At 40.8% G+C, this 25560-nt stretch overlaps 1 protein-coding gene across 1 annotated transcript in view; it reads right to left on the reverse strand.

The window, feature by feature from the left end:
- The window catches only part of VPS4A (vacuolar protein sorting 4 homolog A), an 801876-nt gene that overhangs the window by 451926 nt on the left and 324390 nt on the right, over window positions 1-25560 (reverse strand). The gene's annotated exons all lie outside the window — the stretch shown is intronic.

Consider the following 25560-nt stretch of genomic DNA (forward strand, 5'->3'; position numbering starts at 1 on the left):
AGGCGGTCCTGTTTTAAGGGCGTATCCAGTAATTTAGCTTTAACATGATCTGGCAAGGATTGCTCCCTTAAGCCAAGCATGCCTTTTAAGTACAGACCCAGTCACAGCAGCCATGCAAGATGCCTCTAGTGAATCAAAACCACATTGCAAAGTATGTTTTCCAACTTGTTCAACCGAATGCAGTAAATCCTGTAAATCATTACTTTCAGCACAGTCAGGAATCAACATCATCTTTGGTTTAAGCAATCCAATAACATGCTGCTGATACTTTAACATATGAGACTGGCAGTTTAAGGCCCTAATGGCCAAAGTTGCAGAAGTGTATACCTTCTTACCCCACCTATCCAGCACCCTCGAGTCTCTATCAGAGGGGATAGGATTTTTGGCAGTAGTAGCTTTAATGCCCTTGGGTCCCTGTGAAATGGTCTCAGGATCCGCAGTAGAATTTTTGAATAGGAACTTGAGAGTCAGGGACCCTGTAATATCTATAGTACAGTTTTGTACCTACCATAAATGTAGGTGTTCCAGTGTAAATACTGCTGCAGTCATTACACTTGGGTTATCCTGCCATCAGGCGGTTCCCCAGTCGGCCTGAGTTCCAAAGTCTCGTCAGTGCGACAGGGGTATAGAAGATGCAGCAGACGACATTTTTTTCAGTTTTTCTTGCCCCAATTGTCAGGTGCCCACAAATAGGTAGGCAATTCAGATTGCTAATAAAACATACATAAGAAAAGCAAACAACAACTTTCAGTTACCAGCAAATACTCCCCATAGATAGTAAAGGGTAGACGACATAGGTACTTATCAACAAGTAAGAGGGGAAGGAGGGAGGGTAACCTGGACTGCAGCAGTGTTTACACTTGAACATCTACATTTACGGTAGGTACAAAACTGTACTATGTTCATCGTGTTACACTGCTGCAGTCATTACACTTGGGTAGAATCCCAAAGCTGAGGTAGGGTGGCTGGTTCTATAAGGCATTAGGGGTGACTATAAGGCCCTGTAGCACTGCAGTGGCGAAGCCAGCTCTGGATTTAGAGTACAGAGGCAGACGGTAATGCTTGGTGAAGGTATGCACTGATCTCCATGTTGCTGCTTCCAAAATATCCTTGGTAGGTACTCTTCTGAGGTAGACAGTTGAAGTGGCTGTTGCCCTGGTGGAGTGAGACTTAATGCTGCTAGGTACAGGTTTCCCTTGGTGTGTATAGCAGAAACGTATACAATGTCCTATCCATTTTGAAATGGTCTGTTTTGAAATGGCTTTTCCCTGTGACCCTGCAGCATATGCTACCAATAATTGCTCAGATTTTCTGAAAGCTTTGGTTTTGTCCAAGTAGAAGCGCAACTGCCTGTGAATGTCTAAAGAATGCAGTAGTCTCTCCCCTTTATTCTGTGGTTTTGGATAAAGTGAATAGTTTGGTTTAGAGCCACACTTGATACCACCTTTGGCATAAACTTAGGGTTAGTTCTTAAGGACACACTGTCCTGGTGGAAAATGAGGAAAGGTTCCACTGCCATTAGTGCCTGTAATTCTGAAACTCTTCTTGCTGATGTTATTGCCAGGAGCAGAGCAGTTTTCCAAGAGATGTATTTTAATTCTGCTGTTTTAGCTGGCTCAAAAGGGGGTAAAGTTAATTTTTCCAAAACAAAGTTGAGGTCCCAAGTTGGAGTAGGTGCTCTACGGGGCGGTCTTATGTTTTTAGCCCCTCTGAGGAACTGTTTTAGCAAAGGATTAGAGAAAATTGGTGGATCCGTGTTGTAATGAGCAGAGATGGCAGAGGCGGGGATCTTGATGGATGAAAAGGAGACACCTTTGTCCAGCATCTCAGTTAAATATTGTAGTATCTGAGGAATGTTTGGCACAAGAGGGTCAAGGCTGTGAGCCTGGTTCCAGGCACAGAATCTCTTCCATTTATCTGAATAGGCTTTCTTGGTACTAGGCGTTCTGGCCTCCAGAATGACATCCATAACAGCTTTGGAGAGAGGCATTGCTTGCTTGACTAAGGGATCTTCCATGCAGCTAAGTTTTAAGGTTTTTAGCTGGCTGTGAAGTATCTGATTGTTGTGCTGAGTCAGCAGATGAGGGATTTGAGGCAAAATCCAGGGTGGTCCTTGTGCTAAATTCTTTAAGATTGGGTACCAGTGCTGGCGTGGCCAGTCTGGTGCAATCAGGATCATCTTTGGCTCTTCTTGCCTGGCTTTTATGAGTACCTTTGGAAGGAGAGGCAGTGGTGAGAAAGCGTATACTTGTAGATTTTTCCAGCTGAATGAGAGGGCATCCACTTTCCATGCTTGTGGATGGTAACTCCTTGTGCAGAATTTCTGTAGCTGGCAGTTCATTGGGGATGCAAACCGATCTATATCCAGGCTCCACCATTTCTGTGTTATTCTGAATATTTGTGGATTCAATTCCCATTCGTGGGGATCCATGATGTTTCTGCTTAAATAGTCTGCCAGTGTGTTTTTCTCTCCTGGCAGGAATTGCGCTTGCAGATGAACTTGATAGTTTAGAGATGTGTTTCACAAGGTCATGGCTTGTCTGCGGAGGGGGTAAGAGTGAGTGCCCCCTTGCTTGTTTATGTACCACATAACTGTGGTGTTGTCTGTCTTAAGTAGTAGTTGTCCTGGATGCAGCAGGTCCTTGAAAGCTATAAGGGCATTTTGTACAGCTAGCATCTCTTTTTGATTGACGTGGAGATGTCTTTGTTCTGCGGGCCACTTGCCCTGAATACATTTTCCTGCCATGTGTGCTCCCCAGGCGTAATCCGATGCATCTGTTGTCAGTGTTTGCCTGGCTGTGGGTTGAGTAAAAGGCTGTCCCTTGTTGAGGTGACAAGCTTGAGCCCACCATCGAAACTCCTGTTGAAGGCAAGGAATTAGTGGTATAACTGTTTCCAAACTTTGACAGTGTTGAGACCATACACTCTTTAGGTACCATTGTAGTTTCCTCATATGCAGTCTGGCATATGGAATTAGTAGTATGCAAGATGTCATGTAATCCAAGGCCTACAGAATTTTTCTTGCAGGGAGTTGGATCTTTGTTGCCATCAATTGAAAGTATTGAGTCAGTTGTCCTTGCTTGTCTGGCATGAGGTAAGCCACCTGGGCCGTTGTGTTCAAGCTGGCACCCAGGAATATTATCTCTTGTGAGGGCACTAGTTTTGATTTCTTTTCGTTTACTGTGTACCCCAGGCAACTTAACTTTTTTACAAACGCCAGATGCTTTAGAAGAATGTCCTTGCTCTCTGCTTGAATCAGGCAGTCGTCCAGGTACAGATAAATTTGAATTCCGTTCGGTCTGCAAAATGCAATTACTAATGCCAGGCACTTTGTGAAGACCCTGGGCGCAGTAGATAAGCCAAAGGGCAGTGCAGAGAATTGATATTGTAATGAACCAGCTATGGATCTGAGGTATCTTCTGCAGTTTTGTCTGATAGGGACATGCAGATATGCCTCCTTGAGGTCCAAAGTCACGAGCCAAGCTTTCTTGCCCAGCATGGGAAGAAGCTGCTGTAATGTCAACATTTTGAATTTTGGAACATCCAGGTAAGTGTTTAGAGAAGAAAGATCCAGAATGGGCCTCCAGGCTTTGTCTTTTCTGGGAATCAGAAAGAGTCTTGAGTAAAATCCTTGTCCTTGCTCCTGTGGTGGTACCTTTTGAATAGCTCTCATGTCCATGAGTGCAGTAATTTGTTTTTGAGCCTCTGCCCATTGATTTGGTGGCAGATTTGGCATTCCTTTTAACCTTGGAAGAGTGTGAAAGTGGAACCTGTAACCTTGAGATACAATGTTGAGAACCCATTTGTGTCTTTGGTGATCGTATGCCAGTTGTGATAGAAAAGTGCCAGTTTTCCTCCCAAGGGGGCTGCCAAGAGAGAACTGTTTGGCAGCTGTAGTGGGAAGTCATTGGAGCTGCTTTTTATATGGTTGGAGCCTGTCTTCCCCTTCTTTCTGGCCTGATGCACCCCCATTGTCAAGTCCTGTAAGGACCTTGTGGTTGACCTCTACCTCTTGGACGTCTGTATCTGCCCCTTTGAGGTCTGTCTGTAACTGGAAAGGACCAATTCTTTGTTGGCCAATATCTGCTAAAGAGGAGGCTGTACCTGTAAGAAATCCTTCACCGTTTGCATAGATTTTGCCTTATCCTCCATTTTCTTTAATACCTCTTCTGCCTTAACGCCAAATAACACATCCTGCAGCAAAGGTACATCCAATAATTTTGCTTTAACATGATCTGGTAACGTATGTTCTTTTAACCAGGTATGTCTTCTAATGACAGATCCTGTAACTGCTGCTCTACAGGAGGCCTCTAAAGAATCAAAACCACATTGCAAAGTATGTTTTCCTACTTGTTCAGCCACATGCAATAATTCCTGCATTACTTTAAAATTAGGATGATCTGTATCTGGAAGCATTTTTTGTTTCAATTGAGACATCAGAAATTGCTGATATTTTAGCATGTGAAACTGGCAATTTAAGGCTCTCATTGCTAAAGTTGCAGAGGTATATACTTTCTTTCCCCATCTGTCTAATGCTCTGGAATCTCTGTCAGAGGGAACTGGATTCTTTGCTGATGAGGCCTTAACCCCACTGGGTCCCTGAGAAATAGTTTCAGGGTTAGCAACAGGGCTTTTATACAGAAATTTGTGTGAGTCAGGGACTCTGTAGTATCTGTCAGGTTTAACTGGGGCTGGAGGTAAGGAATCAGGATTTAAGCTGGATTCAGTATACACATCATCCACAATGTCTAACAATGGTGGAATAGCAAGGGGTCTGTGTTGAGGTAACAGGAGGAAGGCTCTGAGCCTTTTCTTGGATTCTGAGTAATCCTGGCCTTCCCAACAGAAATGCTCCCTCATGGTATGTAAGGTTTCCCCAAAGGAGTAATCCTCAGGCAGAGGCGCTGATGGAACTGATTCCTCAGCATCAGAATCCTCATAAGGAGGTAAGGAATATCCTGGGTCTGAGGATGAATCTGAAGAAATGGACACCTGGTCGTATGAGCCATAGTCTGCATCCTGTCTAGACCTCTTATCAGGAGGGGGATGGGACCCCCTGATCAGAGTGATTAGGTATTCGGCCATTTTGAGCATTTGTTTCTTAGGCATGGAGGCCTGTCCAGGAGAACGCTGTATTTGTTTCTTTGTAAAGGAGGCTTAGACTTAGCAGAGGGTTTAATGCTTAAATGAGAAGGTATGAAAACACCCTCTGAAGCTGCGGGTTGCTCAGCTACTCCGGATCCCTCTGTAGGGTTAGTTTCGGTAGGCTGAAAAACTTGTGCATCCGAAGGCCCAGCCATCTCCACGTGGGAGTCAGAGGCGGCCTGTGGTTCTGCAGAAGTGGTAGTCAGGGGCTGCGAAGGCGCCTCGCTGAAAACCGGAGAACCGGCGACTGGCCTAGAAGAGGCTTAGTCAGTTTTGGGCCTCGGATGCCTGTCCTTGTCTTTGCGCTTTTTATGTATTCCGGTCATCGGAAGTTCAAACGGCATGGTATAATTGAATTTTCTGCCAAAATAATGTCGGGCAAAATCAAACAGACGTTTAATAGTGCGCTTGTTAAAGGTAGCACAAAACCGACAACCAGTGACGTTGTGGTCTGGGCCTAGGCATGGGATACAATAGGAATGGAAATCCTTATAAGGTATTTGCTTCCCACAAGAAATACAGTTATTAACTTTTACTGACATCGGTCTGAAGCAAGAAAAGGTTTCCCTAATGGGGTACTTAGCTTTGTAGAAGACTTTGGTTCTGGATTCAGAATGAAAATCTCAGGAGACGGCCGACCAGCACTTGCGAACTGCTTTTGCTTTGAGCACCGCGCGGCAAGAAAGACTGAAGAAAATGGCATCGGCTGCATCTTCTATACCCCTGTCGCACTGACGTCAGGGAGGAGGCGACAGCAACCGACGCCAGACAAAGACTTTGGAACTCAGGCCAACTGGGGAAACCACCTGATGACAGGATAACCCATGTGTAATGGACTGCAGCAGTGTAACACAATGAACATCTGGTTTTCAAGGAGCAGGAGGTAAAGAGCCAGGGGCCACTCTAGATTCCAAAAAGGCATCATCAACAATGTCTAGAACAGGAAGTATGGCTAAAGGCCTGTGCTGGGGCAGTAGTAAGAAATCCCTAAGCCTCTTTTTAGAATCAGAGAAATCCTGACATTCCCAATGAAAATGCTCCCTGAGAGTATGCAAGGTTTCACCAAAACAGAAATCCTCTGGGGGAAAAGCAGAGGGGAAGAGTCCTCAGCATCAGCATCCTCATAGGTAGATAAGGGTAAATCCTGGTCATCAGAGGAAACAGAAATTTCAGAATCCTGGTCAGAAGTATCATAAGCAAACTCAGTCCTAGGTCTCTTAGAGGAGGAAGGCTGGCTTCCCCTGATTAAAATAATAAGGTCTTCAGCCATTCTAATCATTTGTTTTTTAGGCATGGAGCCCTGACCATGTGGTCTAGGGGTCAGTTTTTTAAGCATGGTTCGAGTTTTTAGGCCTTGAAGAAGAAGATGGCATTGGTTTAATACGCAAGTCAGTAGGCCTGAATACACCCTGAGAAGCTGGTGCCTGCACAGCGGCTTTGGACCCAGCCAAGGTACATACATCCGCAGGTTCCACAGTTGAAGCATCTCGCAGCATACCGGACTCCGAATGGGTCTTACTAGAGGCCTGCGAATCTGAAGTAGCAGGTATCGGGGGCTGCGAAAGCACCTCACTGAGTACTGGCGAACTTGGGACTAGCTTAGGAGAAGTGTAGTCAGCAGCTTTGGACCTAGGTGGCCTGTCTCTGTCTTTATCTTTGCGTTTTTTCAGAATGTCAGTAGTCGGAGGGCTTACCGAAGACATGTCAGGATAACTGAACCAAGCACCAAAATACTTAGAAGCGAAAATATACCGACGATAGTTCGTGGTTTAAATAAGGCACAAAACCAACAGTGAGGTACGTCGTGGTCAGGGCCTAGGCAAGGAATACAGTACGAGTGAAAATCTTTATGAGGTATTTGCTTTCCACAAATAATGCAATTATTTACTTTTACTGACATCTGTTTGGAGCAAGAAAAAGATACCCTAACAGGGTACTTAGCTTTTAGTTGAAGACTTCGACTCAAACTCAAAAACGAGGATTTCAGGAGTCGGCCGACCAGCACTTGTGAACTGCTTCTGCTTCGGGCACCGCACGGCAAGAAAGATTGATGTAATGGCGTTGGCTGCATGTTTTATACCACTGACGTCATGGAAGAAGTGACAACTAACACAGGATCCAAGACTTTGTTAATCAGGCCGACTGAGGGCTACTGCAAGCAGATGACCCAAATGTGACGACTGCAACAGTGAAACATGAACATCACATTTTCCTTCTCAAGGGTTTACTGGAAGACAAAACTATACGTCAGACAGGTGATGAGCGCATAGATTATCTGGCTACTACTAAGGGAACTGGAGGAGTCCACTTGAGGTTTGGTATATCCGTGTGTGACATGCCCACTGGGTGAAATAGGAGGTCTGAAGTTGGATCTAGGTTCCATGGTGGTTGAACCAGGTGAGGCCATAGGAAGGGAAACCAAATTTGTCAAGGCCAATAAGGACTAATATGCTCTTTGACCTGGCAGCTTTCTGCAGAAATTTTGGAATCAATTGTGTTGGTGAGAAGGCATAAATGAGACTTGTGTGTGTGTGTGTGTGTGTGTGTGTGTGTGTGTGTGTGTGTGTGTGTGTGTAGGGGGGTCAGCAATCCTGAAGTAGAGCATCCCTCAGTGACTGCTCTTGTGCTGTAATCAGGGCAAAGAAGTTGCTGCAGTTGTTTAGGGAAGAGGCAAAAAGATCGCAGCATGGCTATCCCCCCTACTGACGGAAAATCTCATCCACCACTTTTTGGTTGAGGTACCACTCGTGGAAGGATGCACCTGCTCAATTTGTCCGCAATCACGCTGGATCTCCCCGGAATATGTGTCAGTAAAAGAAAGCAGTCGGAAGAGATTGCCCACTGCCAGACCCTGACAGCTTCTCGACACAATGGATAAGATTTGGTTCTCCCTTGTTTGTTGATGTACCAGACAAATGACAAGTTGTCCATTTGAACTGCAATCATCCCAGAGGGAAGAACGTCTTCAAATGCTCACAATGCCAAGCGCACTGCTCTCATCTCTACAACATTTACATGAAAATTGGCCTCTTCAGGGGACCAGGTACCATGGACTGTCTTCCCCAGATAATGCCCCCCCCCTGCCCTGAGAAGCATCTATGGTCACTATGGCCTTGGTCTGCTGGGGGATGAAGGGATGGCCATGGGACAGTTGATCGGATTGGATTCACCGATAGAGACTTCTTGTTGGCAATTTAGATCAAAAATAACACTGACTGATAGAAGATTGACCACTGAGTAGCCAACATCCAATGAAGAATCTGCATGCAAAACCTGGCCAACAGAACTAAGGTTATCGCTGCCACCATGAGACTTAGAGTTTGGAGAACTGTGCGGGCTGAGATTGATGTATTCTCTACAACCTTCTTGATCTGTGAACTTACTGTTTGAACTTGCTGTGGTGGAAGGGATGCAATGGCAGTCTGTGTTGAGCAGTGCTCCAATAAATTCCAATGCCCGAGTTGGTTGAAGTTGTGATTTACTGTAGTTTACGGTTATTCCTAGGAGATCATAGGTGTGGAGAACCTGATCCCTTGTACAAATTAGTTGATGCCTGGTCGGAGTAGTAAACAGCCAGTCATCCAGGTAGGAAAACACCTGTAATCCCTGCAGCCTGAGGTAAGCTGCTACAACTGCCATGTTTTGGTGAATACCCTGGGGGCTGCAGTGAGTCCAAACGGCAGTTACTCCGAATTGGTTGGTAGTGACCGGCTTCCATCCGGAAGTGTAGGTGCTTTCTGGATCACCCGTTCATTTTTATGTGATTGTAGGTGTCCTGAAAATCTGTTAAGCACATCCAGTTGTCTTTGTCAAGAAAAAAAATGAGAATGGACTGAACTGTGACCATCAGGAACTTGCTTCAGTGAACAGATTTGTTTAGATTTGTGAAATGCAAAATTGGTCTCCAGTCTCCTGTTTTCTTTGGCACTTGAGTAAGTTCCAGATCCTATATGGTCTGGTGGGGCCTCCTGGATGACGCTTTCCAGCAGCTTTGGAATCTGGATTGCTACGTAATCCCTCTGACTGGGTGGAACATGGGGGATATTTCTGGGAATTGGTGGTGGTAGGGAAAATGGTATTATATAATCCTCTGCACCCACATATCTTTAAGTCTAGCCAGGTCCTCTGGTGCAGGGATAGCCATCCACCGACTGCCTCCACAGGTCGACAGCCAGGCCTCCATTCAGGAGCACTGGTAGGGTTCATCAAAGAACGATTCTTGTGAACCCTGGTTTTGTGGGCCACTTCTGCCATGAGGACATCAATTGGAGTTCTCCCCACTGCCTTTGTGGGCACCTCCTTCTTGTGCATCACGGAAAGTACCTTGTAACTTTTTGAACCACATCTTTTTGCCACTTCACTGATTCCTGGAATATGATCTCTGGGGGGGCTGAAAAACATATGCCCAAGGTAGACAAGTTCTTTTCCATCCTTCTCACACCAGGACAGCGATTCCTTTACCTTAGGGCCAAAAACAGTAGTTCCGTCAAAGAGAGCATTGATGAAATTGGACTTAAATGGCTCTGCAAAATCACACAAGCTCATCTAGACATGCTTGCTCATGGAAATACTTGAACCAGTCACTCTAGAGATCCCTTCAGTTATGTTGGAAACTGACCTTATAGAACTATTGGATACTGACTGTAGGGTATGCCAACTGAGAAGTTACTAAATCTTGAACTCCTTGGTCAAATCTCTCTGAAGTCTAAAAGTTTGCCAAATAGCTCAGCGACTGCAAGGCAAAAGTCACTGAAACAAAGACATGCTTCCCCAGTCTGTGCATCGCCCATGACTCCCTGTTGGGGGGGATGGACAATGGAACTCTCTTCAGCTAGTTCCTTCTTTGTGAAGACAGGAAAGCCCTGAAGGACTTCACAGCCAAACTCATGTCACTTAACACAGAAGTAGCTTATAATGCTTGGCTCTCTATTTTGGATACAGGACATGATTATTCTTTTGGGGAAAACTTGACTAGGCTTGGAAAGGTCACTCAAGTCATTAGGCTCATAACAATCTATGATGGTTTGGTTGTTTGGAAGGTGCCCTGAAAATTTTGGAATCCTTAGCAGGATTCAACTCATTTAGCTAACGTTACTGCAGCAGTGATCACATGAAGATCATCAGGCTGTGCACTCAAGCAGAAAGCTAGGATGGATACCTGATGAAAACTTCCAACTTCAACACAAAGACGAACTGTAATCTGAGAAAATGAGGAAGGAAAGACCACCAGAAATTCTGGTGGAGGGGGAAACTTATAAGCACTAAATAAATACAAAAAATACACTGACCTGTGATAGGTATAAAAACAGAAAGGCAATCCAATCTAAGAAGATGAGAGAAGGAGACAAAACAGGAATTAAGAAATAAATCCCTAAAAACAAAATCTAAAAGAAGTCTAGCTCAATCATAAGAGTAGTGTGCGCTGCACAGCAATACAAATCCCAGGATGGGTCTTTGATGCACAGGACAATGGGAAAACTGGAGGGCTAATATGCCTATGAAAGTTTTAGGTGCAGAGTTCCCCACGTCTTGTCAGCCTTTAGTCTTAATAGAGTAGATTATGACAGGGAAGTGTCATTGCTACTTTTATTGTATTCATGGCAGTGTAAGTTTTAACAGAATTATTCACAGATATTTGAGCAATGTGCAATTGGAAAGCAAGGAAACAGCAGGAAGTACTAAATTCCTACTTTACGTGTGTGTACGTGTGCATGTTGGGCATTTCTGCGTGCACTTAACCCTGGGACATATTTGTCGTATTCTCTTACCTGCAGATATCAGGACTGGGAAGTTCAGTCTAGAAATGAAGTCGTTATTAGAGGTGCAATTACTAAGACGTACAACATACTGCAGGGATAAGGATAAGAATCAGAGGAGATGAAAAGACTAGGAAGAGAGAGAATGAAAAGGCAGTAAAAGAGCAACAGTAGGACACGTGTACAGCCCCCAATTATGTAACAAAGTCCAGTAGTAGGACATGTGTACAGCTCCCAATTATGTAACAAAGTACAGTAGTAGGACATGTGTACAGCCACCAATTATTTAACAAGGTCCAGTAGTAGAACATGTGTACAGCCACCAATTATGTAACAAGGTCCAGTAGTAGGACATGTGTACAGCCCCCAATTATGTAACAAGGTCCAGTAGTAGGACACGTGTACAGCCCCCAATTATGTAACTCAGTCCAGTAGTAGGACAGGTGTACAGCTCCCAGTTATGTAACAAAGTCCAGTAGTAGGACATGTGTACAGCTCCCAATTATGTAACAAAGTCCAGTAGGAAGACACGTGTACAGCTCCCTATTATGTAACAAGGTCCAGTAGTAGGACAAGTGTACCGCCACCAATTATGTAACAAGGTCCAGTAGTAGGACACGTGTACAGCCGCCAATTATGTAACTCAGTCCAGTAGTAGGACAGGTGTACAGCTCCCAGTTATGTAACACAGTCCAGTAGTAGGACATGTGTACAGCTCGCAATTATGTAACAAAGCCAAGTAGTAGGACGTGTGTACAACTCCCAGTTATGTAATAAAGTCCAGTAGTAGGACGTGTGTACAGCATCCAATTATGTAACAAAGTAAAGTAGTAGGACACATGTACAGCTCCCAATTAGTGAACAAGGTCCAGTAGTAGGACGTGTGTACAGCTCCCAATTATGTAACAAAGTCCAGTAGTAGGAAATGTGTACAGCTTCCAATCATGTAACAAGGTCCAGTAGTAGGACAGGTGTACAACTCCCAATTATGTAACAAAGTACAGTAGTAGGACAGGTGTAAAGCTCCCAATTATGTAACAAAGTACAGTAGTAGGAAAGATGTACAGCTCCCAATCATGTAACAAAGTACAGTAGTAGGAAAGATGTACAGCTCCCAATGATGTAACAAGGTCCAGTAGTAGGACAGGTGTACAGCTCCCAATTATGTAACAAGGTCCAGTAGTAGGACAGGAGTACAGCTCCCAATTATGTAACAAAGTCCAGTAGTAGGACGTGTGTACAGCTCCCAATTATGTAACAAGGTCCAGTAGTAGGACAGGTGTACAGCTCCCTGTTATGCAACAAGGTCCAGTAGTAGGACGTGTACAGCTCCCAATTATGTAACAAGGTCCAGTAGTAGGACGTGTACAGCTCCCAATTATGTAACAAGGTCCAGTAGTAGGACAAGTGTACAGCTCCCAATTATATAACAAAGTCCAGTAGTAGGACATGTGTACAGCTCCCAATTATGTAACAAGGTCCAGTAGTAGGACGTGTACAGCTCCCAATTATGTAACAAAGTCCAGTAGAAGGACGTGTACAGCCGCCAGTTATGTAACAAGGTCCAGTAGTAGGACATGTGTACAGCTCCCAATTATGTAACAAGGTCCAGTAGTAGGACGTGTAAAGCTCCCAATTATGTATCAAAGTCCAGTAGTAGGACATGTGTACAGCTCCCAATTATGTAATAAAGTACAGTAGTAGGACAGATGTACAGCTCCCAATTATGTAACAAGGTCCAGTAGTAGGACATGTGTACAGCTCCCAGTTATGTAACAACGTCCAGTAGTAGGATGTGTGTACAGCTCCCAATTATGTAACAAAGTCCAGTAGTAGGACGTGTCTACAGCTCCCAACTATGTAACAAAGTTCAGTAGCAGGACATGTGTACAGCCCCCAATTATGTAACAAAGTACAGTAGTAGGACAGGTGTACAGCTCCCAGTTATGTAACAAAGTCCAGTAGTAGGACATGTGTACAGCTCCCAATTATGTAACAAGGTCCAGTAGTAGGACATGTGTACAGCTCCCAATTATGTAACAAGGTCCAGTAGTAGGACATGTGTACAGCTCTCAATTATGTAACAAGGTCCAGTAGTGGGACTTGTGTACAGTTCCCAATTATTTAACAAGGTTCAGTAGTAGGACATGTGTACAGCTCCCAATTATGTAACAAGGTCCAGTAGTAGGACAGGTGTACAGCTCTCAATTATGTAACAAGGTCCAGTAGAAGGACAGGTGTACAGCTCCCAATTATGTAACAAAGTCCAATAGTAGGACGTGTACAGCCCCCAGTTATGTAACAAGGTCCAGTAGTAGGACAGGTGTACAGCTCTCAATTATGTAACAAGGTCCAGTAGAAGGACAGGTGTACAGCTCCCAATTATGTAACAAAGTACAGTAGTAGGACGTGTACAGCTCCCAATTACGTAAACAAGTCCAGTAATAGGACAGGTGTACAGCTCCCAAATATGTAACAAGGTCCAGGAGTAGGACGTGTGTACAGCTCCCAGTTACGTAACAAAGTCAATTATGTAACAAGGTCCAGTAGTAGGACAGGTGTACAGCTCCCAGTTATGTAACAAGGTCCAGTAGTAGGACGTGTAAAGCTCCCAATTATGTACCAAAGTCTAGTAGTAGGACAGGTGTACAGCTCCCAATTATGTTAACAAGGTCCAGTAGTAGGACATGTGTATAGCTCCCAATTATGTAACAGGGTCCAGTAGAACGTGTACAGCTCCCAAATATGTAACAAGGTCCAGTAGTAGGACATGTGTACAACTCTTAATTATGTAAAAAAGTCCAGTAGTAGGACACGTGTACAGCTCCCAATTATGTAACAAAGTCCAGTAGTAGGACACGTGTACAGCTCCCAATTATGTAACAAAGTCCAGTAGTAGGACATGTGTACAGCTCTCAATTATGTAACAGGGTCCAGTAGTAGGACGTGTGTACAGCTCCCAATTATGTAACAAGGTCCAGTAGTAGGACGTGTGTACAGCTCCCAATTATGTAACAAGGCCCAGTAGTAGGACGTGTGTACAGCTCCCAATTATGTAACGAAGTCCAGTAGTAGGACGTGTGTACAGCTCTCAATTATGTAACAAGGTCCAGTAGTAGGACATGTGTACAGCTCCCAATTATGTAACAAGGTCCACTAGTAGGACGTGTGTACAGCTTCCAATTATGTAACGAAGTCCAGTAGTAGGACGTGTACAGCTCCCAGCCAACAATCTGTTGTATGGCAGAATGACACATCTCCCCAACTACCTGTCTCCATAGGGGTTCCCCAAGGATCCATCCTTGGACCCCTACTCTTCTCTGTTTTCACAAATAATCTAGTCTCTGCCACCAAACAAGGCACTCTCATACAATACGCAGATGACTCAACCATCATCTGCTCAGCCCAGTCCCTACCCAAACTGCAAAAAGTCACACAGGAAGCCTTTTCCTCTGTTGAAACTTGGTTATCTGATGCCTAATTAATACTCAACCCAAACAAAACTAAACTACTCTTCTTCCACCCCACCAAACATACTCAAAACAACTCTCACTTTAACATCACAGCAAAAGACAACACTACATACCCAAATCTACACACCAAACTGCTAGGAGTGGAAATAGACAAATTAAAATTTGACATTCACATATCCATGACCATAAAAAGTCCACAAAAAAACTAGGAGCATTATACAGAAATAAGCAACTTCTCACCAAAGCAGCAAAGATTTCAATAGCAAATTCCCACCTTATCTCCACCCTACTTTATGCCTCTCCAATATATACCAACCTAAGGCAATGCGATCTAAACAAGCTAGAGACCTGCTACAACAAAATCGCCAAATTCGCCACAGGGGCATCCTACCGTAGTCACCACCGTCTCTCACTTGCTGAACTGGACTGGCTTGAACTCCCTCACCTCCTTCAATGGTATCAACTCTCACTCACCCAAAAACTAGTAAACCATCCACTAAATGTCCCATCCCTCCAGAATCTACTCCAACCCTATTGCACCATCAGACCGCTAAGATCCAGCAACAAAAATCACTTGCAGATCACTAAAGCCAATAACTCTGCTGGTGAAGCACTATTCTCTTGTGCCATAGCCAAATTATGGAACTCCCTCCCACCCACAATTACCTCCGTACCATCATGCACCCACTTCAAAACTTTACTAAAAGCACACCTAAAAACATGCTAGCTATGCCCTTGCAACTCACACTCTAATATCACCCATCCCATCCAACCACCATCTTTCGTTCCACCCCACTAACTGACTTGATTATAGCAAGCTCAGATGCTCATAAGCCTAGTACTTATACAGCAGGAACTTCTTATTGTAACATTTGTTAATGTCTGTTATGTACTTCGCAGATAAAGATTCTAGTTGTCTACTGATGTACTATGTTCTTCATCTGTAAATATGTTTGTAATTAATTGCTATATTAATCACGTTGTTAATCGCTATGTAATCCAATGTAACTACTGTCTATTTTAACTGTGGAGCTTTTCTCCCCGAGCCTCCACTGAAAATGGACCTACGTCCAGTCGGACACTCCTGGTCAACAAATGTAAATAAATAAATAAATTATGTAACAAAGTCCAGTAGTAGGACGTGTACAGCTCCCAATTATGTAGCAAGGTCCAGTAGTAGGACAGGTGTACAGCTCCCAATTATGTAACAAAGTCCAGTAGTAGGACAGGTGTACAGCTCTCAATTATGTAACAAGGTCCAGTAGTAGGACAGGTGTACAGCTCCCAATTATGTAACAAGGTCCAGTAGTAGGACAGGTGTACAGCTCCCAATTATGTAACAAGGTCCAGTAGTAGGACGTGTGTATAGCTCCCAATTATGTAACAAGGTCCAGTATTAGGATGTGTCTACAGCTCCCAATTATACAACTAAGTCCAAGATTAGACATGTGTACAGCTCCCAAAAGGTTTGGGGTTTTTGCTTGAACGTGTTTTATAACCAAAACACACCAGAGAATTCTTCTTGAGGCAGACAGCAAACGCTGGAGGTGTGACAGGAAAGAGAGGTAATTGGGAACATGCAGTGAGGTGGCAGACTAAATTTTCTACAAAACACTTGGTCAGTAATGTTGGGGAACAAATGATTACCACTGAAGAGGGATATATGAGCAGAACTGCCCAGATATAGTAAGGCCTTCTACGTTTAATGGTACTGGTGCTACTGGCCGTAAAAAAGCAATTAGTAGAAAATGAGAATCAAAAACTAAACCGAAAATAACATAAGTACTGAATATCGCAACCGAGATAAAAGAACTGGAAGCGGCATCTTTAGAAAAGGGCAGGAGCAAATTGCATAGAAATAAATGGTATTTGTGGGAACAATACATGCAGAATACTGTTCAGGAGGACTGAAATATAATGGAAGGTAGGAGCAATTCACGCAATTCGAGTGAATGGAAAACTTTAAAATGTATACTGCAAGAAAAAAGTGTAAATATAGTGTTTTCTATTACTGCATATGGATTTATCATTTTAATGTCATGTAATTTAATAAAGGCGTTATAAAAGTTATCAAGATCATAAATTATGCAAATATTTCTCAAATGACTCTTTCCAAAGTTAAGCAACTAACAGAAGAAAACACAACTACATCAGTTGTTGTTGTGTCTTTTGGCTTTTCCCGGTTAGGGGTCGCCACAGAGGAACTCCGGTCCACTAATGATTGGCAGTAGATTTTTATGTGCTGAGTTGCCAGCCCTGACGCACAGCCTTCAACTAAAGTACGCCCATTCACGCATGTCTCCACACAGAAGACGCTTTTAACTGAGAATCGAACAGCTACATCAGTAATTAAAAAAAATACAATGTTTCTATATCAGTCAAACAAAATTCTGCTAGCAAATTACAACTCAAGTCCCATGGATAGGGACTATTTACCATCTAACACACAAAGATAAGCCCACGGGTAAATGAAGTGCCGTAGAAATATAAGCAAAATAAACACCAACACGCAACAGCAAAACAAAGTACAACGAGCGTATAAAATATGCAAAAATACAGTTTATTCAGGCAAGCGCTTTCACCACACTGATGTGGCTTCTTCAGACCATCAATTATCAAAAATCACGTCTCATACCTCATTTATAAATAAAATATCTAATATCCAATGAGATAAATATATATTTTTAATACCACGCTAGAGCGTAATTTTAAATTTACAGCCATCGAGGTTATTAGGGAAACAGTAAGACTGGGCAATGTGGAAAATAAGACAGAAGGAGCTGAGCTACTGTGGATACTAAGGTTGAGGGCCAATAAGGAAGCTGGACTCAACAAAGTATCCATTAAACTCGTACTTAAAGGAAAGGGGTACCTAAATGAATTTTAGGATAGCACTAGTTAGTGTATGTGTCTTGCGTTAATAAGAGAGTTTACCTATATATGCCATCATAATGTGTATAGACATTTGTTGCTGCTTTAAGAAGAATTTATGTCATGACGTCATCACTGATGCATGCATTAGGTAGTCACTGAATATGATGTGCGAGCAAACTTTCTCACTGGATATTTCTATTTGAAATGTTATCTATAAATGAGGTATGAGATGTGTTTTTTTTGATAACTGATAGTCTGAAGAAACCACATCAGTGTGGTGAAAGCATCTGCCTGAAAACAACATATTTTTGCTTATTTTATATGCTCATCGTACTTAGTTTTCCCGTTACGTTTTGGTGTTGACTATTTACCATCTGATAAACTGGGTAGGTGAGCTGGGTGACCTGGTCTACTGACCCTTTTCAGTCATGACCCAAACACTGACAACAGTACACTATGGCACTGCAATAAAAGAAGGACCCAAACAATGACAACAAAAGACAGATGAACAAAACAATAGAAGTAAAGAATATATATACACGTTTAATACACCTGAAGTATGAACAAATATACGTCACTTTTAGACATTCACACACTGATACGTCACTTTTAGACATTCACACTGCATACAAGTCGCAGCTTTTGTGACTTCAGAATTACTCTAGAGTGCAGTTATAATCAGCAGCCCAGAGGCACATACATTTCAATCCACTAAGAGGAAATATTGCCTTTTTTTTTTTTTAATGTTTACACGTTTTGATTATTTTGTTTTATATCACTTGGAAAATAATGCCACAGTGTATGTCGTTTAGAGAAGGCGCTTTCTCCGTAATATTTGTCAACTTTGGCCTGGATAATAAAAAGGTCAGCTTGACTGCTTAGAAGTGATTAGTTTTTTTCCCTAAAAAGATGTTTCCTTTTAGAGAGGGCAATATTCAAACTGTAGTATTCTAAAAATCAAGATGCCAAGAAGTGTGGTCCTGCTTGTAACATGTACCAAGTTGAAGCTTTCTAGTAAATCACAATGATGACTTCTGTGGAGTCTACAAGTAGAAAATCTTCATAGTTTGTTTTCTACAGACAGCAGTTTTTGGATAATTTGTGCTTAGTAAAGGCAAAGTAGAGGTAGACCATATCCCAGTTTGTAAAGACTGACTTGCACAATATCTCACCTCCCATTACCAAAGTTTAAATTGTGACAGAATTATGTAGTATTATCTGTGAGAGCTGTGTGTCAACTGCAAGTCCCAGGTATCTGAGATAAAAGGAATAACATTTACTTTAATTTCTTCAGGAACTAAGGTTGGTATAATAGGGTGTTTGAGGATATTATTGATAACCTACTATTATGAAGCCACTTACATGATGCAGATAAATTAGTCTGTAGGTTAAACTGAAAGGAGTTGCATTTTTCCTTGCCTTGAGCATAAGGATGTCATCTCTACATATCGTGATAAAAAGACAGAGTAGATCAAGAGTAATACCACTAACAAAATAGTAAAAACAACAAAAGCCCTAATACCAAACCTTGGGAGATTCTGATGGATCACTAACAAAATAGTAAAAAAACAAAAGCCCTAATAACGAACCTTGGGAGATTCCGATGTATCACTAACAAAATAGTAAAAACAACAAAAGCCCTAATACAGAACCTTGGGAGATTCCGATGTATCACTAACACAATAGTAAAAACAACAAAAGTCCTAATAACGAACCTTGGGAGATTCCGATGTATCACTAACAATAGTAAAAACAACAAAAGCCCTAATAACGAACCTTGGGAGATTCCGATGTAACACTATCAGATTGGTGAGAATAAAACCCTAAAACCGAATCTTGGGAGACTTCAATGTTCCAAAATACTGTTGTTTCCGAAAGTGAGTTAATATAGATTTGAAAGGCATGATCTTTTAGATAGTTTTGGAACTTCTGAATTGTGTTATGCCAAAGTTTAGTTTGCTCAGTTTAGTTCCTCAGTTTACATACAAGGAGACTGTGGGTGACAGTCTGAAAAGCCCTTATTTCCTCAAGGATACAAGCTGTGATAATGCCATCACTTATTACAGATAGTACTGGTAGCAGACAGTAAGGCGGTAACAGCGTAAAGTATTTCTAAACCATGTTACGGATCATAGGGCAGGCCGTAGCTGTTTTTATAAGTTCGAAAACTGGATAGCACTTGGTTTGAATATTTTAGTCTGTGGGCAAAGATTCAAAGTGGTTCTGTGATAATTAAGCTGTGTGGCTGAGGGTAATTATGACAGAGATAGGACTACGGTAAGTATACAGGACGTTGGGCTGTACCAGACATGACAGATTAAAAACCTGAATGAAAGGTTTACAGTTTTATTATCCACGAGCCTCAATAAAGTTGGATACAGTATGCTGATTCTGGCTCCAGATGAATTCAATTAAACTGTTAGCAAGCAGAGAGAGAGATGGGAACAGAGCTGAACAAGGGAGAGGTGCACGTCAGAAGAGTGGTAAGGAATTAAACTGTTAGCAAGTAGAGAGAGCAAGTAGAAAGAGAGAGATGGGAACAGAGCTGAACAAGGGAGAGGTCCATGTCAGTAGAAGAGCGGTAAGGACGGGAAAGAAATGAGCAGATAATGTATCTTACTGCTGACAGCAGGTAGTTCACATAGCTTTAAGTGAAGTTAGTAGTACTGTATTCTACCTTATTCCTAAGGGAGGTTGGGGCACTGGTGATATTGTTTGTGAGTAGTTCTCTCTCTTTCCAAAAGAGTTATTTTTTAGGAAGATTACTTGATTTTGTATGAATTAAGGTGCTTTTGTACTACTGGTAGCTTCCTTAATCTATTTTCTCTGATCTAGGAAGTCCTGGTGAAGATGCTTGAAAATGGTACCCCATTTCCAAGCCCTCCAGTTGGTGTCTCTTTGCTTAGCCTTTTACGTCTTCTGTTATTAGGGGACACGTCTGAGTTCTAAGCCTTCTAGAAATGGTAAAAAAGGTTTCCTGAATCTGAAAAATGGAACTGATGAAGTATGAAAGAACGAGTGGGAGGTGAACGTGAGAGTATAGGGTGCACTGACCAGTACATATATCACTTTAGTAGTTATAAATGAACACGTGGGAGGTCAACGTGGGAGTATAGGGTGCACTGACCAGTACATATATCACTTTAGTAGTTATAAATGAACGCGTGGGAGTATAGGGTGCACTGGCCAGTACATATATCACTTTAGTAGTTATAAATGAACGAGTGGGAGTATAGGGTGCACTGACCAGTACATATATCACTTTAGTAGTTATAAATGAACGAGTGGGAGGTGAATGTGGGAGTATAGGGTGCACTGACCGGTACATATCACTGAAGTAGTTATAAATGAACGAGTGGGAGGTGAACATGAGAGTATAGGGTGCACGGACCAGTACATGTATCACTGAAGTAGTTATAAATGAACGAGTGGGAGGTGAATGTGGGAGTATAGGGTGCACTGACCAGTACATATATCACTTTAGTAGTTATAAATGAATGAGTGGGAGGTAAACGTGAGAGTATAGGATGCACGGATCAGTACATATATCACTTTAGTAGTTATAAATGAACGAGTGGGAGGTCAACATGGGAGTATAGGGTGCACGGACCAGTACATACATCACTGAAGTAGTTATAAATGAACGCGTGGGAGTATAGGGTACATGGACCAGTACATACATCACTGAAGTAGTTATAAATGAACGAGTGGGAGGTCAATGTGGGAGTATAGGCTACATGGACCAGTACATATATCACTGAAGTAGTTATAAATGAACGAGTGGAAGGTCAACGTGGGAGTATAGGGTACATGGACCAGTACATATATCACTGAAGTAGTTATAAATGAATGAGTGGGAGGTCAATGTGGGAGTATAGGGTACATGGACCAGTACATACATCACTGAAGTAGTTATAAATGAACGAGTGGGAGGTCAATGTGGGAGTATAGGGTACATGGACCAGTACATACATCACTGAAGTAGTTATAAATGAACGAGTGGAAGGTCAACGTGGGAGTATAGGGTACATGGACCAGTACATATATCACTGAAGTAGTTATAAATGAACGAGTGGAAGGTCAACGTGGGAGTATAGGGTACATGGACCAGTACATATATCACTGAAGTAGTTATAAATGAATGAGTGGGAGGTCAATGTGGGAGTATAGGGTACATGGACCAGTACATGCATCACCGTAGGTATAAATGAACGAGTGGGAGGACAACGTGAGAGTATAGGGTGCACCAACCAGTACATATATCACTGAAGTAGTTATAAATGAAGCAAAGTTCAATTTTGGAAATGGCCTGCTTATTTGTGAGAGGTTTTAAATCTCTCACAGTCACGGACTCACCAATAAGTGTAGGACCACCTCTACTTCAAAGGTTTATTCCATAAACACAAATAAAGACCACAAATGGGAAAAACACACCAACGGTTAAGCACTTTCACCCATAGACACAGTGGGCTTCTTCAGAACATTTTTTACTGAACTTGTCTCACCTTATATTTGAAATTTGGTGCCAATATTCAAAGGATACATAACTAGCAAACGTATATCCATTTAAAGCATTCATAGCATTTAAAGCAATACTTACATAATTGCTCAGTGTTTTCAAAATCGCCTACATATGTCATATCCATTGAATGCACTTCTAAGATATATAGAGGGAATATTTCCTCTAGATGAACCATAAATCCTTCCAAAAACTAAAAATTAATATGTATTTCTATACATTTTAAATAGGTACTGAAACAAGTACCGTAAAAAAAAACCAGTAACAATCAATGAAAAACATTAAAAATAACCTAAACTATTAAAGCTGACAATTATAAATTAACAATATCTGACAATCTAATATATAAACACCAAAAAATTTGTAATACAATAAGTTATATATCCAAAGCCCAACTAATGAACTTGATATGCGATTACTGTGACTGAATTCACTTCTTGCACTACTAAAATGAAATACTATATTTAAAATAAATACAATGACTATAATGATATATATATATATATATATATATATATATATATATATATATATATATATATATATATATATATATATATATATATATATATATATGTATGTTTTTTTTTACCCATTATTTCCAATAAAGTGGAATCTCCTGAAATCAAATACCAAAATGTATTTAATATATTTACTACGTTCTCTGCTGCAGGACTGTACCGTAAAATAAAAGACCTCTGGTGGAAAATTGTCTCATTATCATGATTAGTCCTAACATTTTGAATCTGTTTGCTCTTGAATCCAGATCCTAATAAGGGTTTGAACTTTACACCCCACTCGAACAACATATTGCCCTATATTTTGCATCATTTTCAATGGATACCCTCTCTCTTGAAATAATTCTGTTATAAATTTAATTTCTTCTACCATCTTGTTAACATCTGAGGTCATGCAGGCAGCATGTATACATTGCCCTTTAAATATATTGTTTCATATTAACTGGATGACAACTACTATATTCCAAGTAATCATTGGAAAAAGTGTTTTTTTCTTTGTACTCTGGACTTAAAACTACCTTCCTTGTTGTATATATAAGTGTTCAGATAAGCTATTCCCTCAGTATTATGGGAATGTGTTACTACTAAGGTTAAGAAATTGTAAAAATACATCTAATTTTTCCTTACTGTCATCCCGTAACATGTAAATGTCATCTAAAAATCTGAAATAATACTTGATACTCTTGAAAAACATGCTAGGAAATAAGATGGAGTCCTCCCAGTCTAGCATGACCAGGTTGGCAAATATGGGAGTACAAGCTGCTCCCAAAGCTACCCCCCTGGTCTGCCTGAAGTGCTCACCCTCAAAATAGATGAAATTATTGTCAAGCACTATAGACATTAATTCCAAAATGAGTCATGTCTCATCCCAACTGAAACTGACATGCTTGGTAATGCTGTTACAAAAAGCATCTAATCCTGCTTGTTTTGGAATGCATGAAAAAAGGTCGATAACGTCAATAATGACAAATCCTTCCTTCCATGCTTCTGTGAGGTAGGTACTGAGAAACTCCCATGAATCTTTCACCAAATGTGATATCCTACTGTATACATCTTTTAACCTTGTATCTATAAGTTTTCCCATAGGGAATGTTTTGGATTTGCTGCCTGAAATGATGGGCTGAAATGGGGGGGGGGGTCTTTTGTATCTTTGTGTACTTTTGGTATGCCCACTAAAGTGGCTAATCTAGGATATTTACCTCTAAGGTAATTGTCAATTTCACTATTAATCCTACCATCAATATTCAATTCCTCTATGTATGAGTCTATCCTTTGATGGCTATATTAATCTCATTAATGGAAATTGATTCATAATTACCTGAGTAGTAAAGAATGTCATACTTTTTTTGGTGTATTCGATACTGTCATATATGACTACACCAGCCCCCTTGTCAGGCTTCATCACCCTAATGTTAGTATCCTTTTGTAAAGCTTTTAATATCTTCCCTTCATCTTCCATTAAGTTACTTGTAAAATTTGCTTTATTAAACTTATTGGACATTTGATAAATCTCTCTTGTCACAATTTTCTGACATGTGACCACCATAGGGTGACTAGGGGGTATAAAAGTACTTTTTTTCTTTGTCATGTCAATATTGTTATTATTAGTAATAGTTATTTGATACATCTTATTTCCTAGCACGTTTTTCAAGAGTATCAAGTATTATTCCAGATTTTTAGATGACATTTATATATTACGGGATGACAGCAAGGAAAAATTAGATGCATTTTTACAATTTCTTAACCTTTGTAGTGAATATCTTAAATTCACACATGCCCATAATACTGAGGGAATAGCTTATCTGGACACATATATACAACAAGGAAGGTAGTTTTATGTCCAGAATACAAAGAAAAAAAAACACTTTTTCCAATGATTACTTGGAATATAGTTGTTGTCATCCAGTTAATATGAAACAATATATTTAAAGGGCAATGTATACATGCTACCCGCATGACCTCAGATGTAAACAAAATGGTAGAAGAAATTACATTTATAACAGAATTATTTCAAGAGATGGTATCCATTGAAAATGATGCAAAATATAGGGCAATATGTTATTCAAGAGTGGGGTATAAAGTTCAAACCCTTATTAGGATCTGGATTCAAGAGCAAACAGATTCAAAATGTTAGGACTAACCATGATAATGAGACAATTTTCCACCAGAGGTCTTTTATTTTACGGTACAGTCCTGCAGCAGAGAACGTAGTAAATACATTAAATACATTTTGGTATTTGATTTCAGGAGACTCCACTTTTTTGGAAATAATGGGTAAAAAAACAAGATTTGTTTATAAAATGGGAATGAATATAAAAAGCTTGTTGGAACAACAATCGGCAGGAGTGAAGGGTTCAAAGAATGCAAATAAAACACAAATTACATGCAACCAATGCACATACATATCAAAAAAGGAACAGATGATTATTCAGAATGGACTTACGACATTAGTAAAATTTAAATATGGAAATTGTAGTACAAAAATGCTCATATACCTGGCTAAGTGTAGTAAATGTGCAAGTTATTATATAGGTAAGACAGAGAGGTGTCTCAGAAAGCGAATATACGATCATTTGTATAACATCAGGAGGAAGGACCTCACCAAGGCTCTATATAGACATATTGAAAAGATGGGGGTTACGTATAATTTCAAATTTGCCATCTTAGAAACAATTAAAATGGACCCCAGAGGGGGTGACCATAAAACCTTGTTGAGTTTCAAGGAGGTTTGGTGGCAAATATATTTAGATGCAACTACCTCACACCAGGCCTTAATGATCATATTCGATGTAAACCCATTTTAGAGATTAAATCATTTTTTAGTGATGAAACAACATTTCAAAGATGAAACAATGATTATGACGTAAGAAATTAATTATGTATAGTTTGGCTACAACTATTGAGTTGTCAATTGAAATCACTTATTTTAATCAATTGTATTTTACTTACATTCATTACATATTTTTTAATTATATATATATATCATTATAGTCATTGTATTTATTTTAAATATAGCATTGCATTTTAGTAGTGCAAGAAGTGAATTCAGCACTTAAGTCACAGTAATCACATATCAAGTTCATTAGATGGGCTTTGGATATATAACATAATATTTTATTACAAATTTTTGGTGTTTATATATTAGATTGTCATATATTGTTAATGTATAATTGTCAGCTTTAATAGTTTAGGTTATTTTTAATGTTTTTCATTGATTCTTATTGGGTTTTTTACAGTACTTGTTTCAGTACCTATTTTTCTAAAGTGTATAGAAA

Source organism: Protopterus annectens, chromosome 8.part1 (genome assembly GCF_019279795.1).
Source record: "Protopterus annectens isolate FY-2018-M chromosome 8.part1, PAN1.0, whole genome shotgun sequence".
Taxonomy (NCBI): Eukaryota; Metazoa; Chordata; order Ceratodontiformes; family Protopteridae; genus Protopterus; species Protopterus annectens.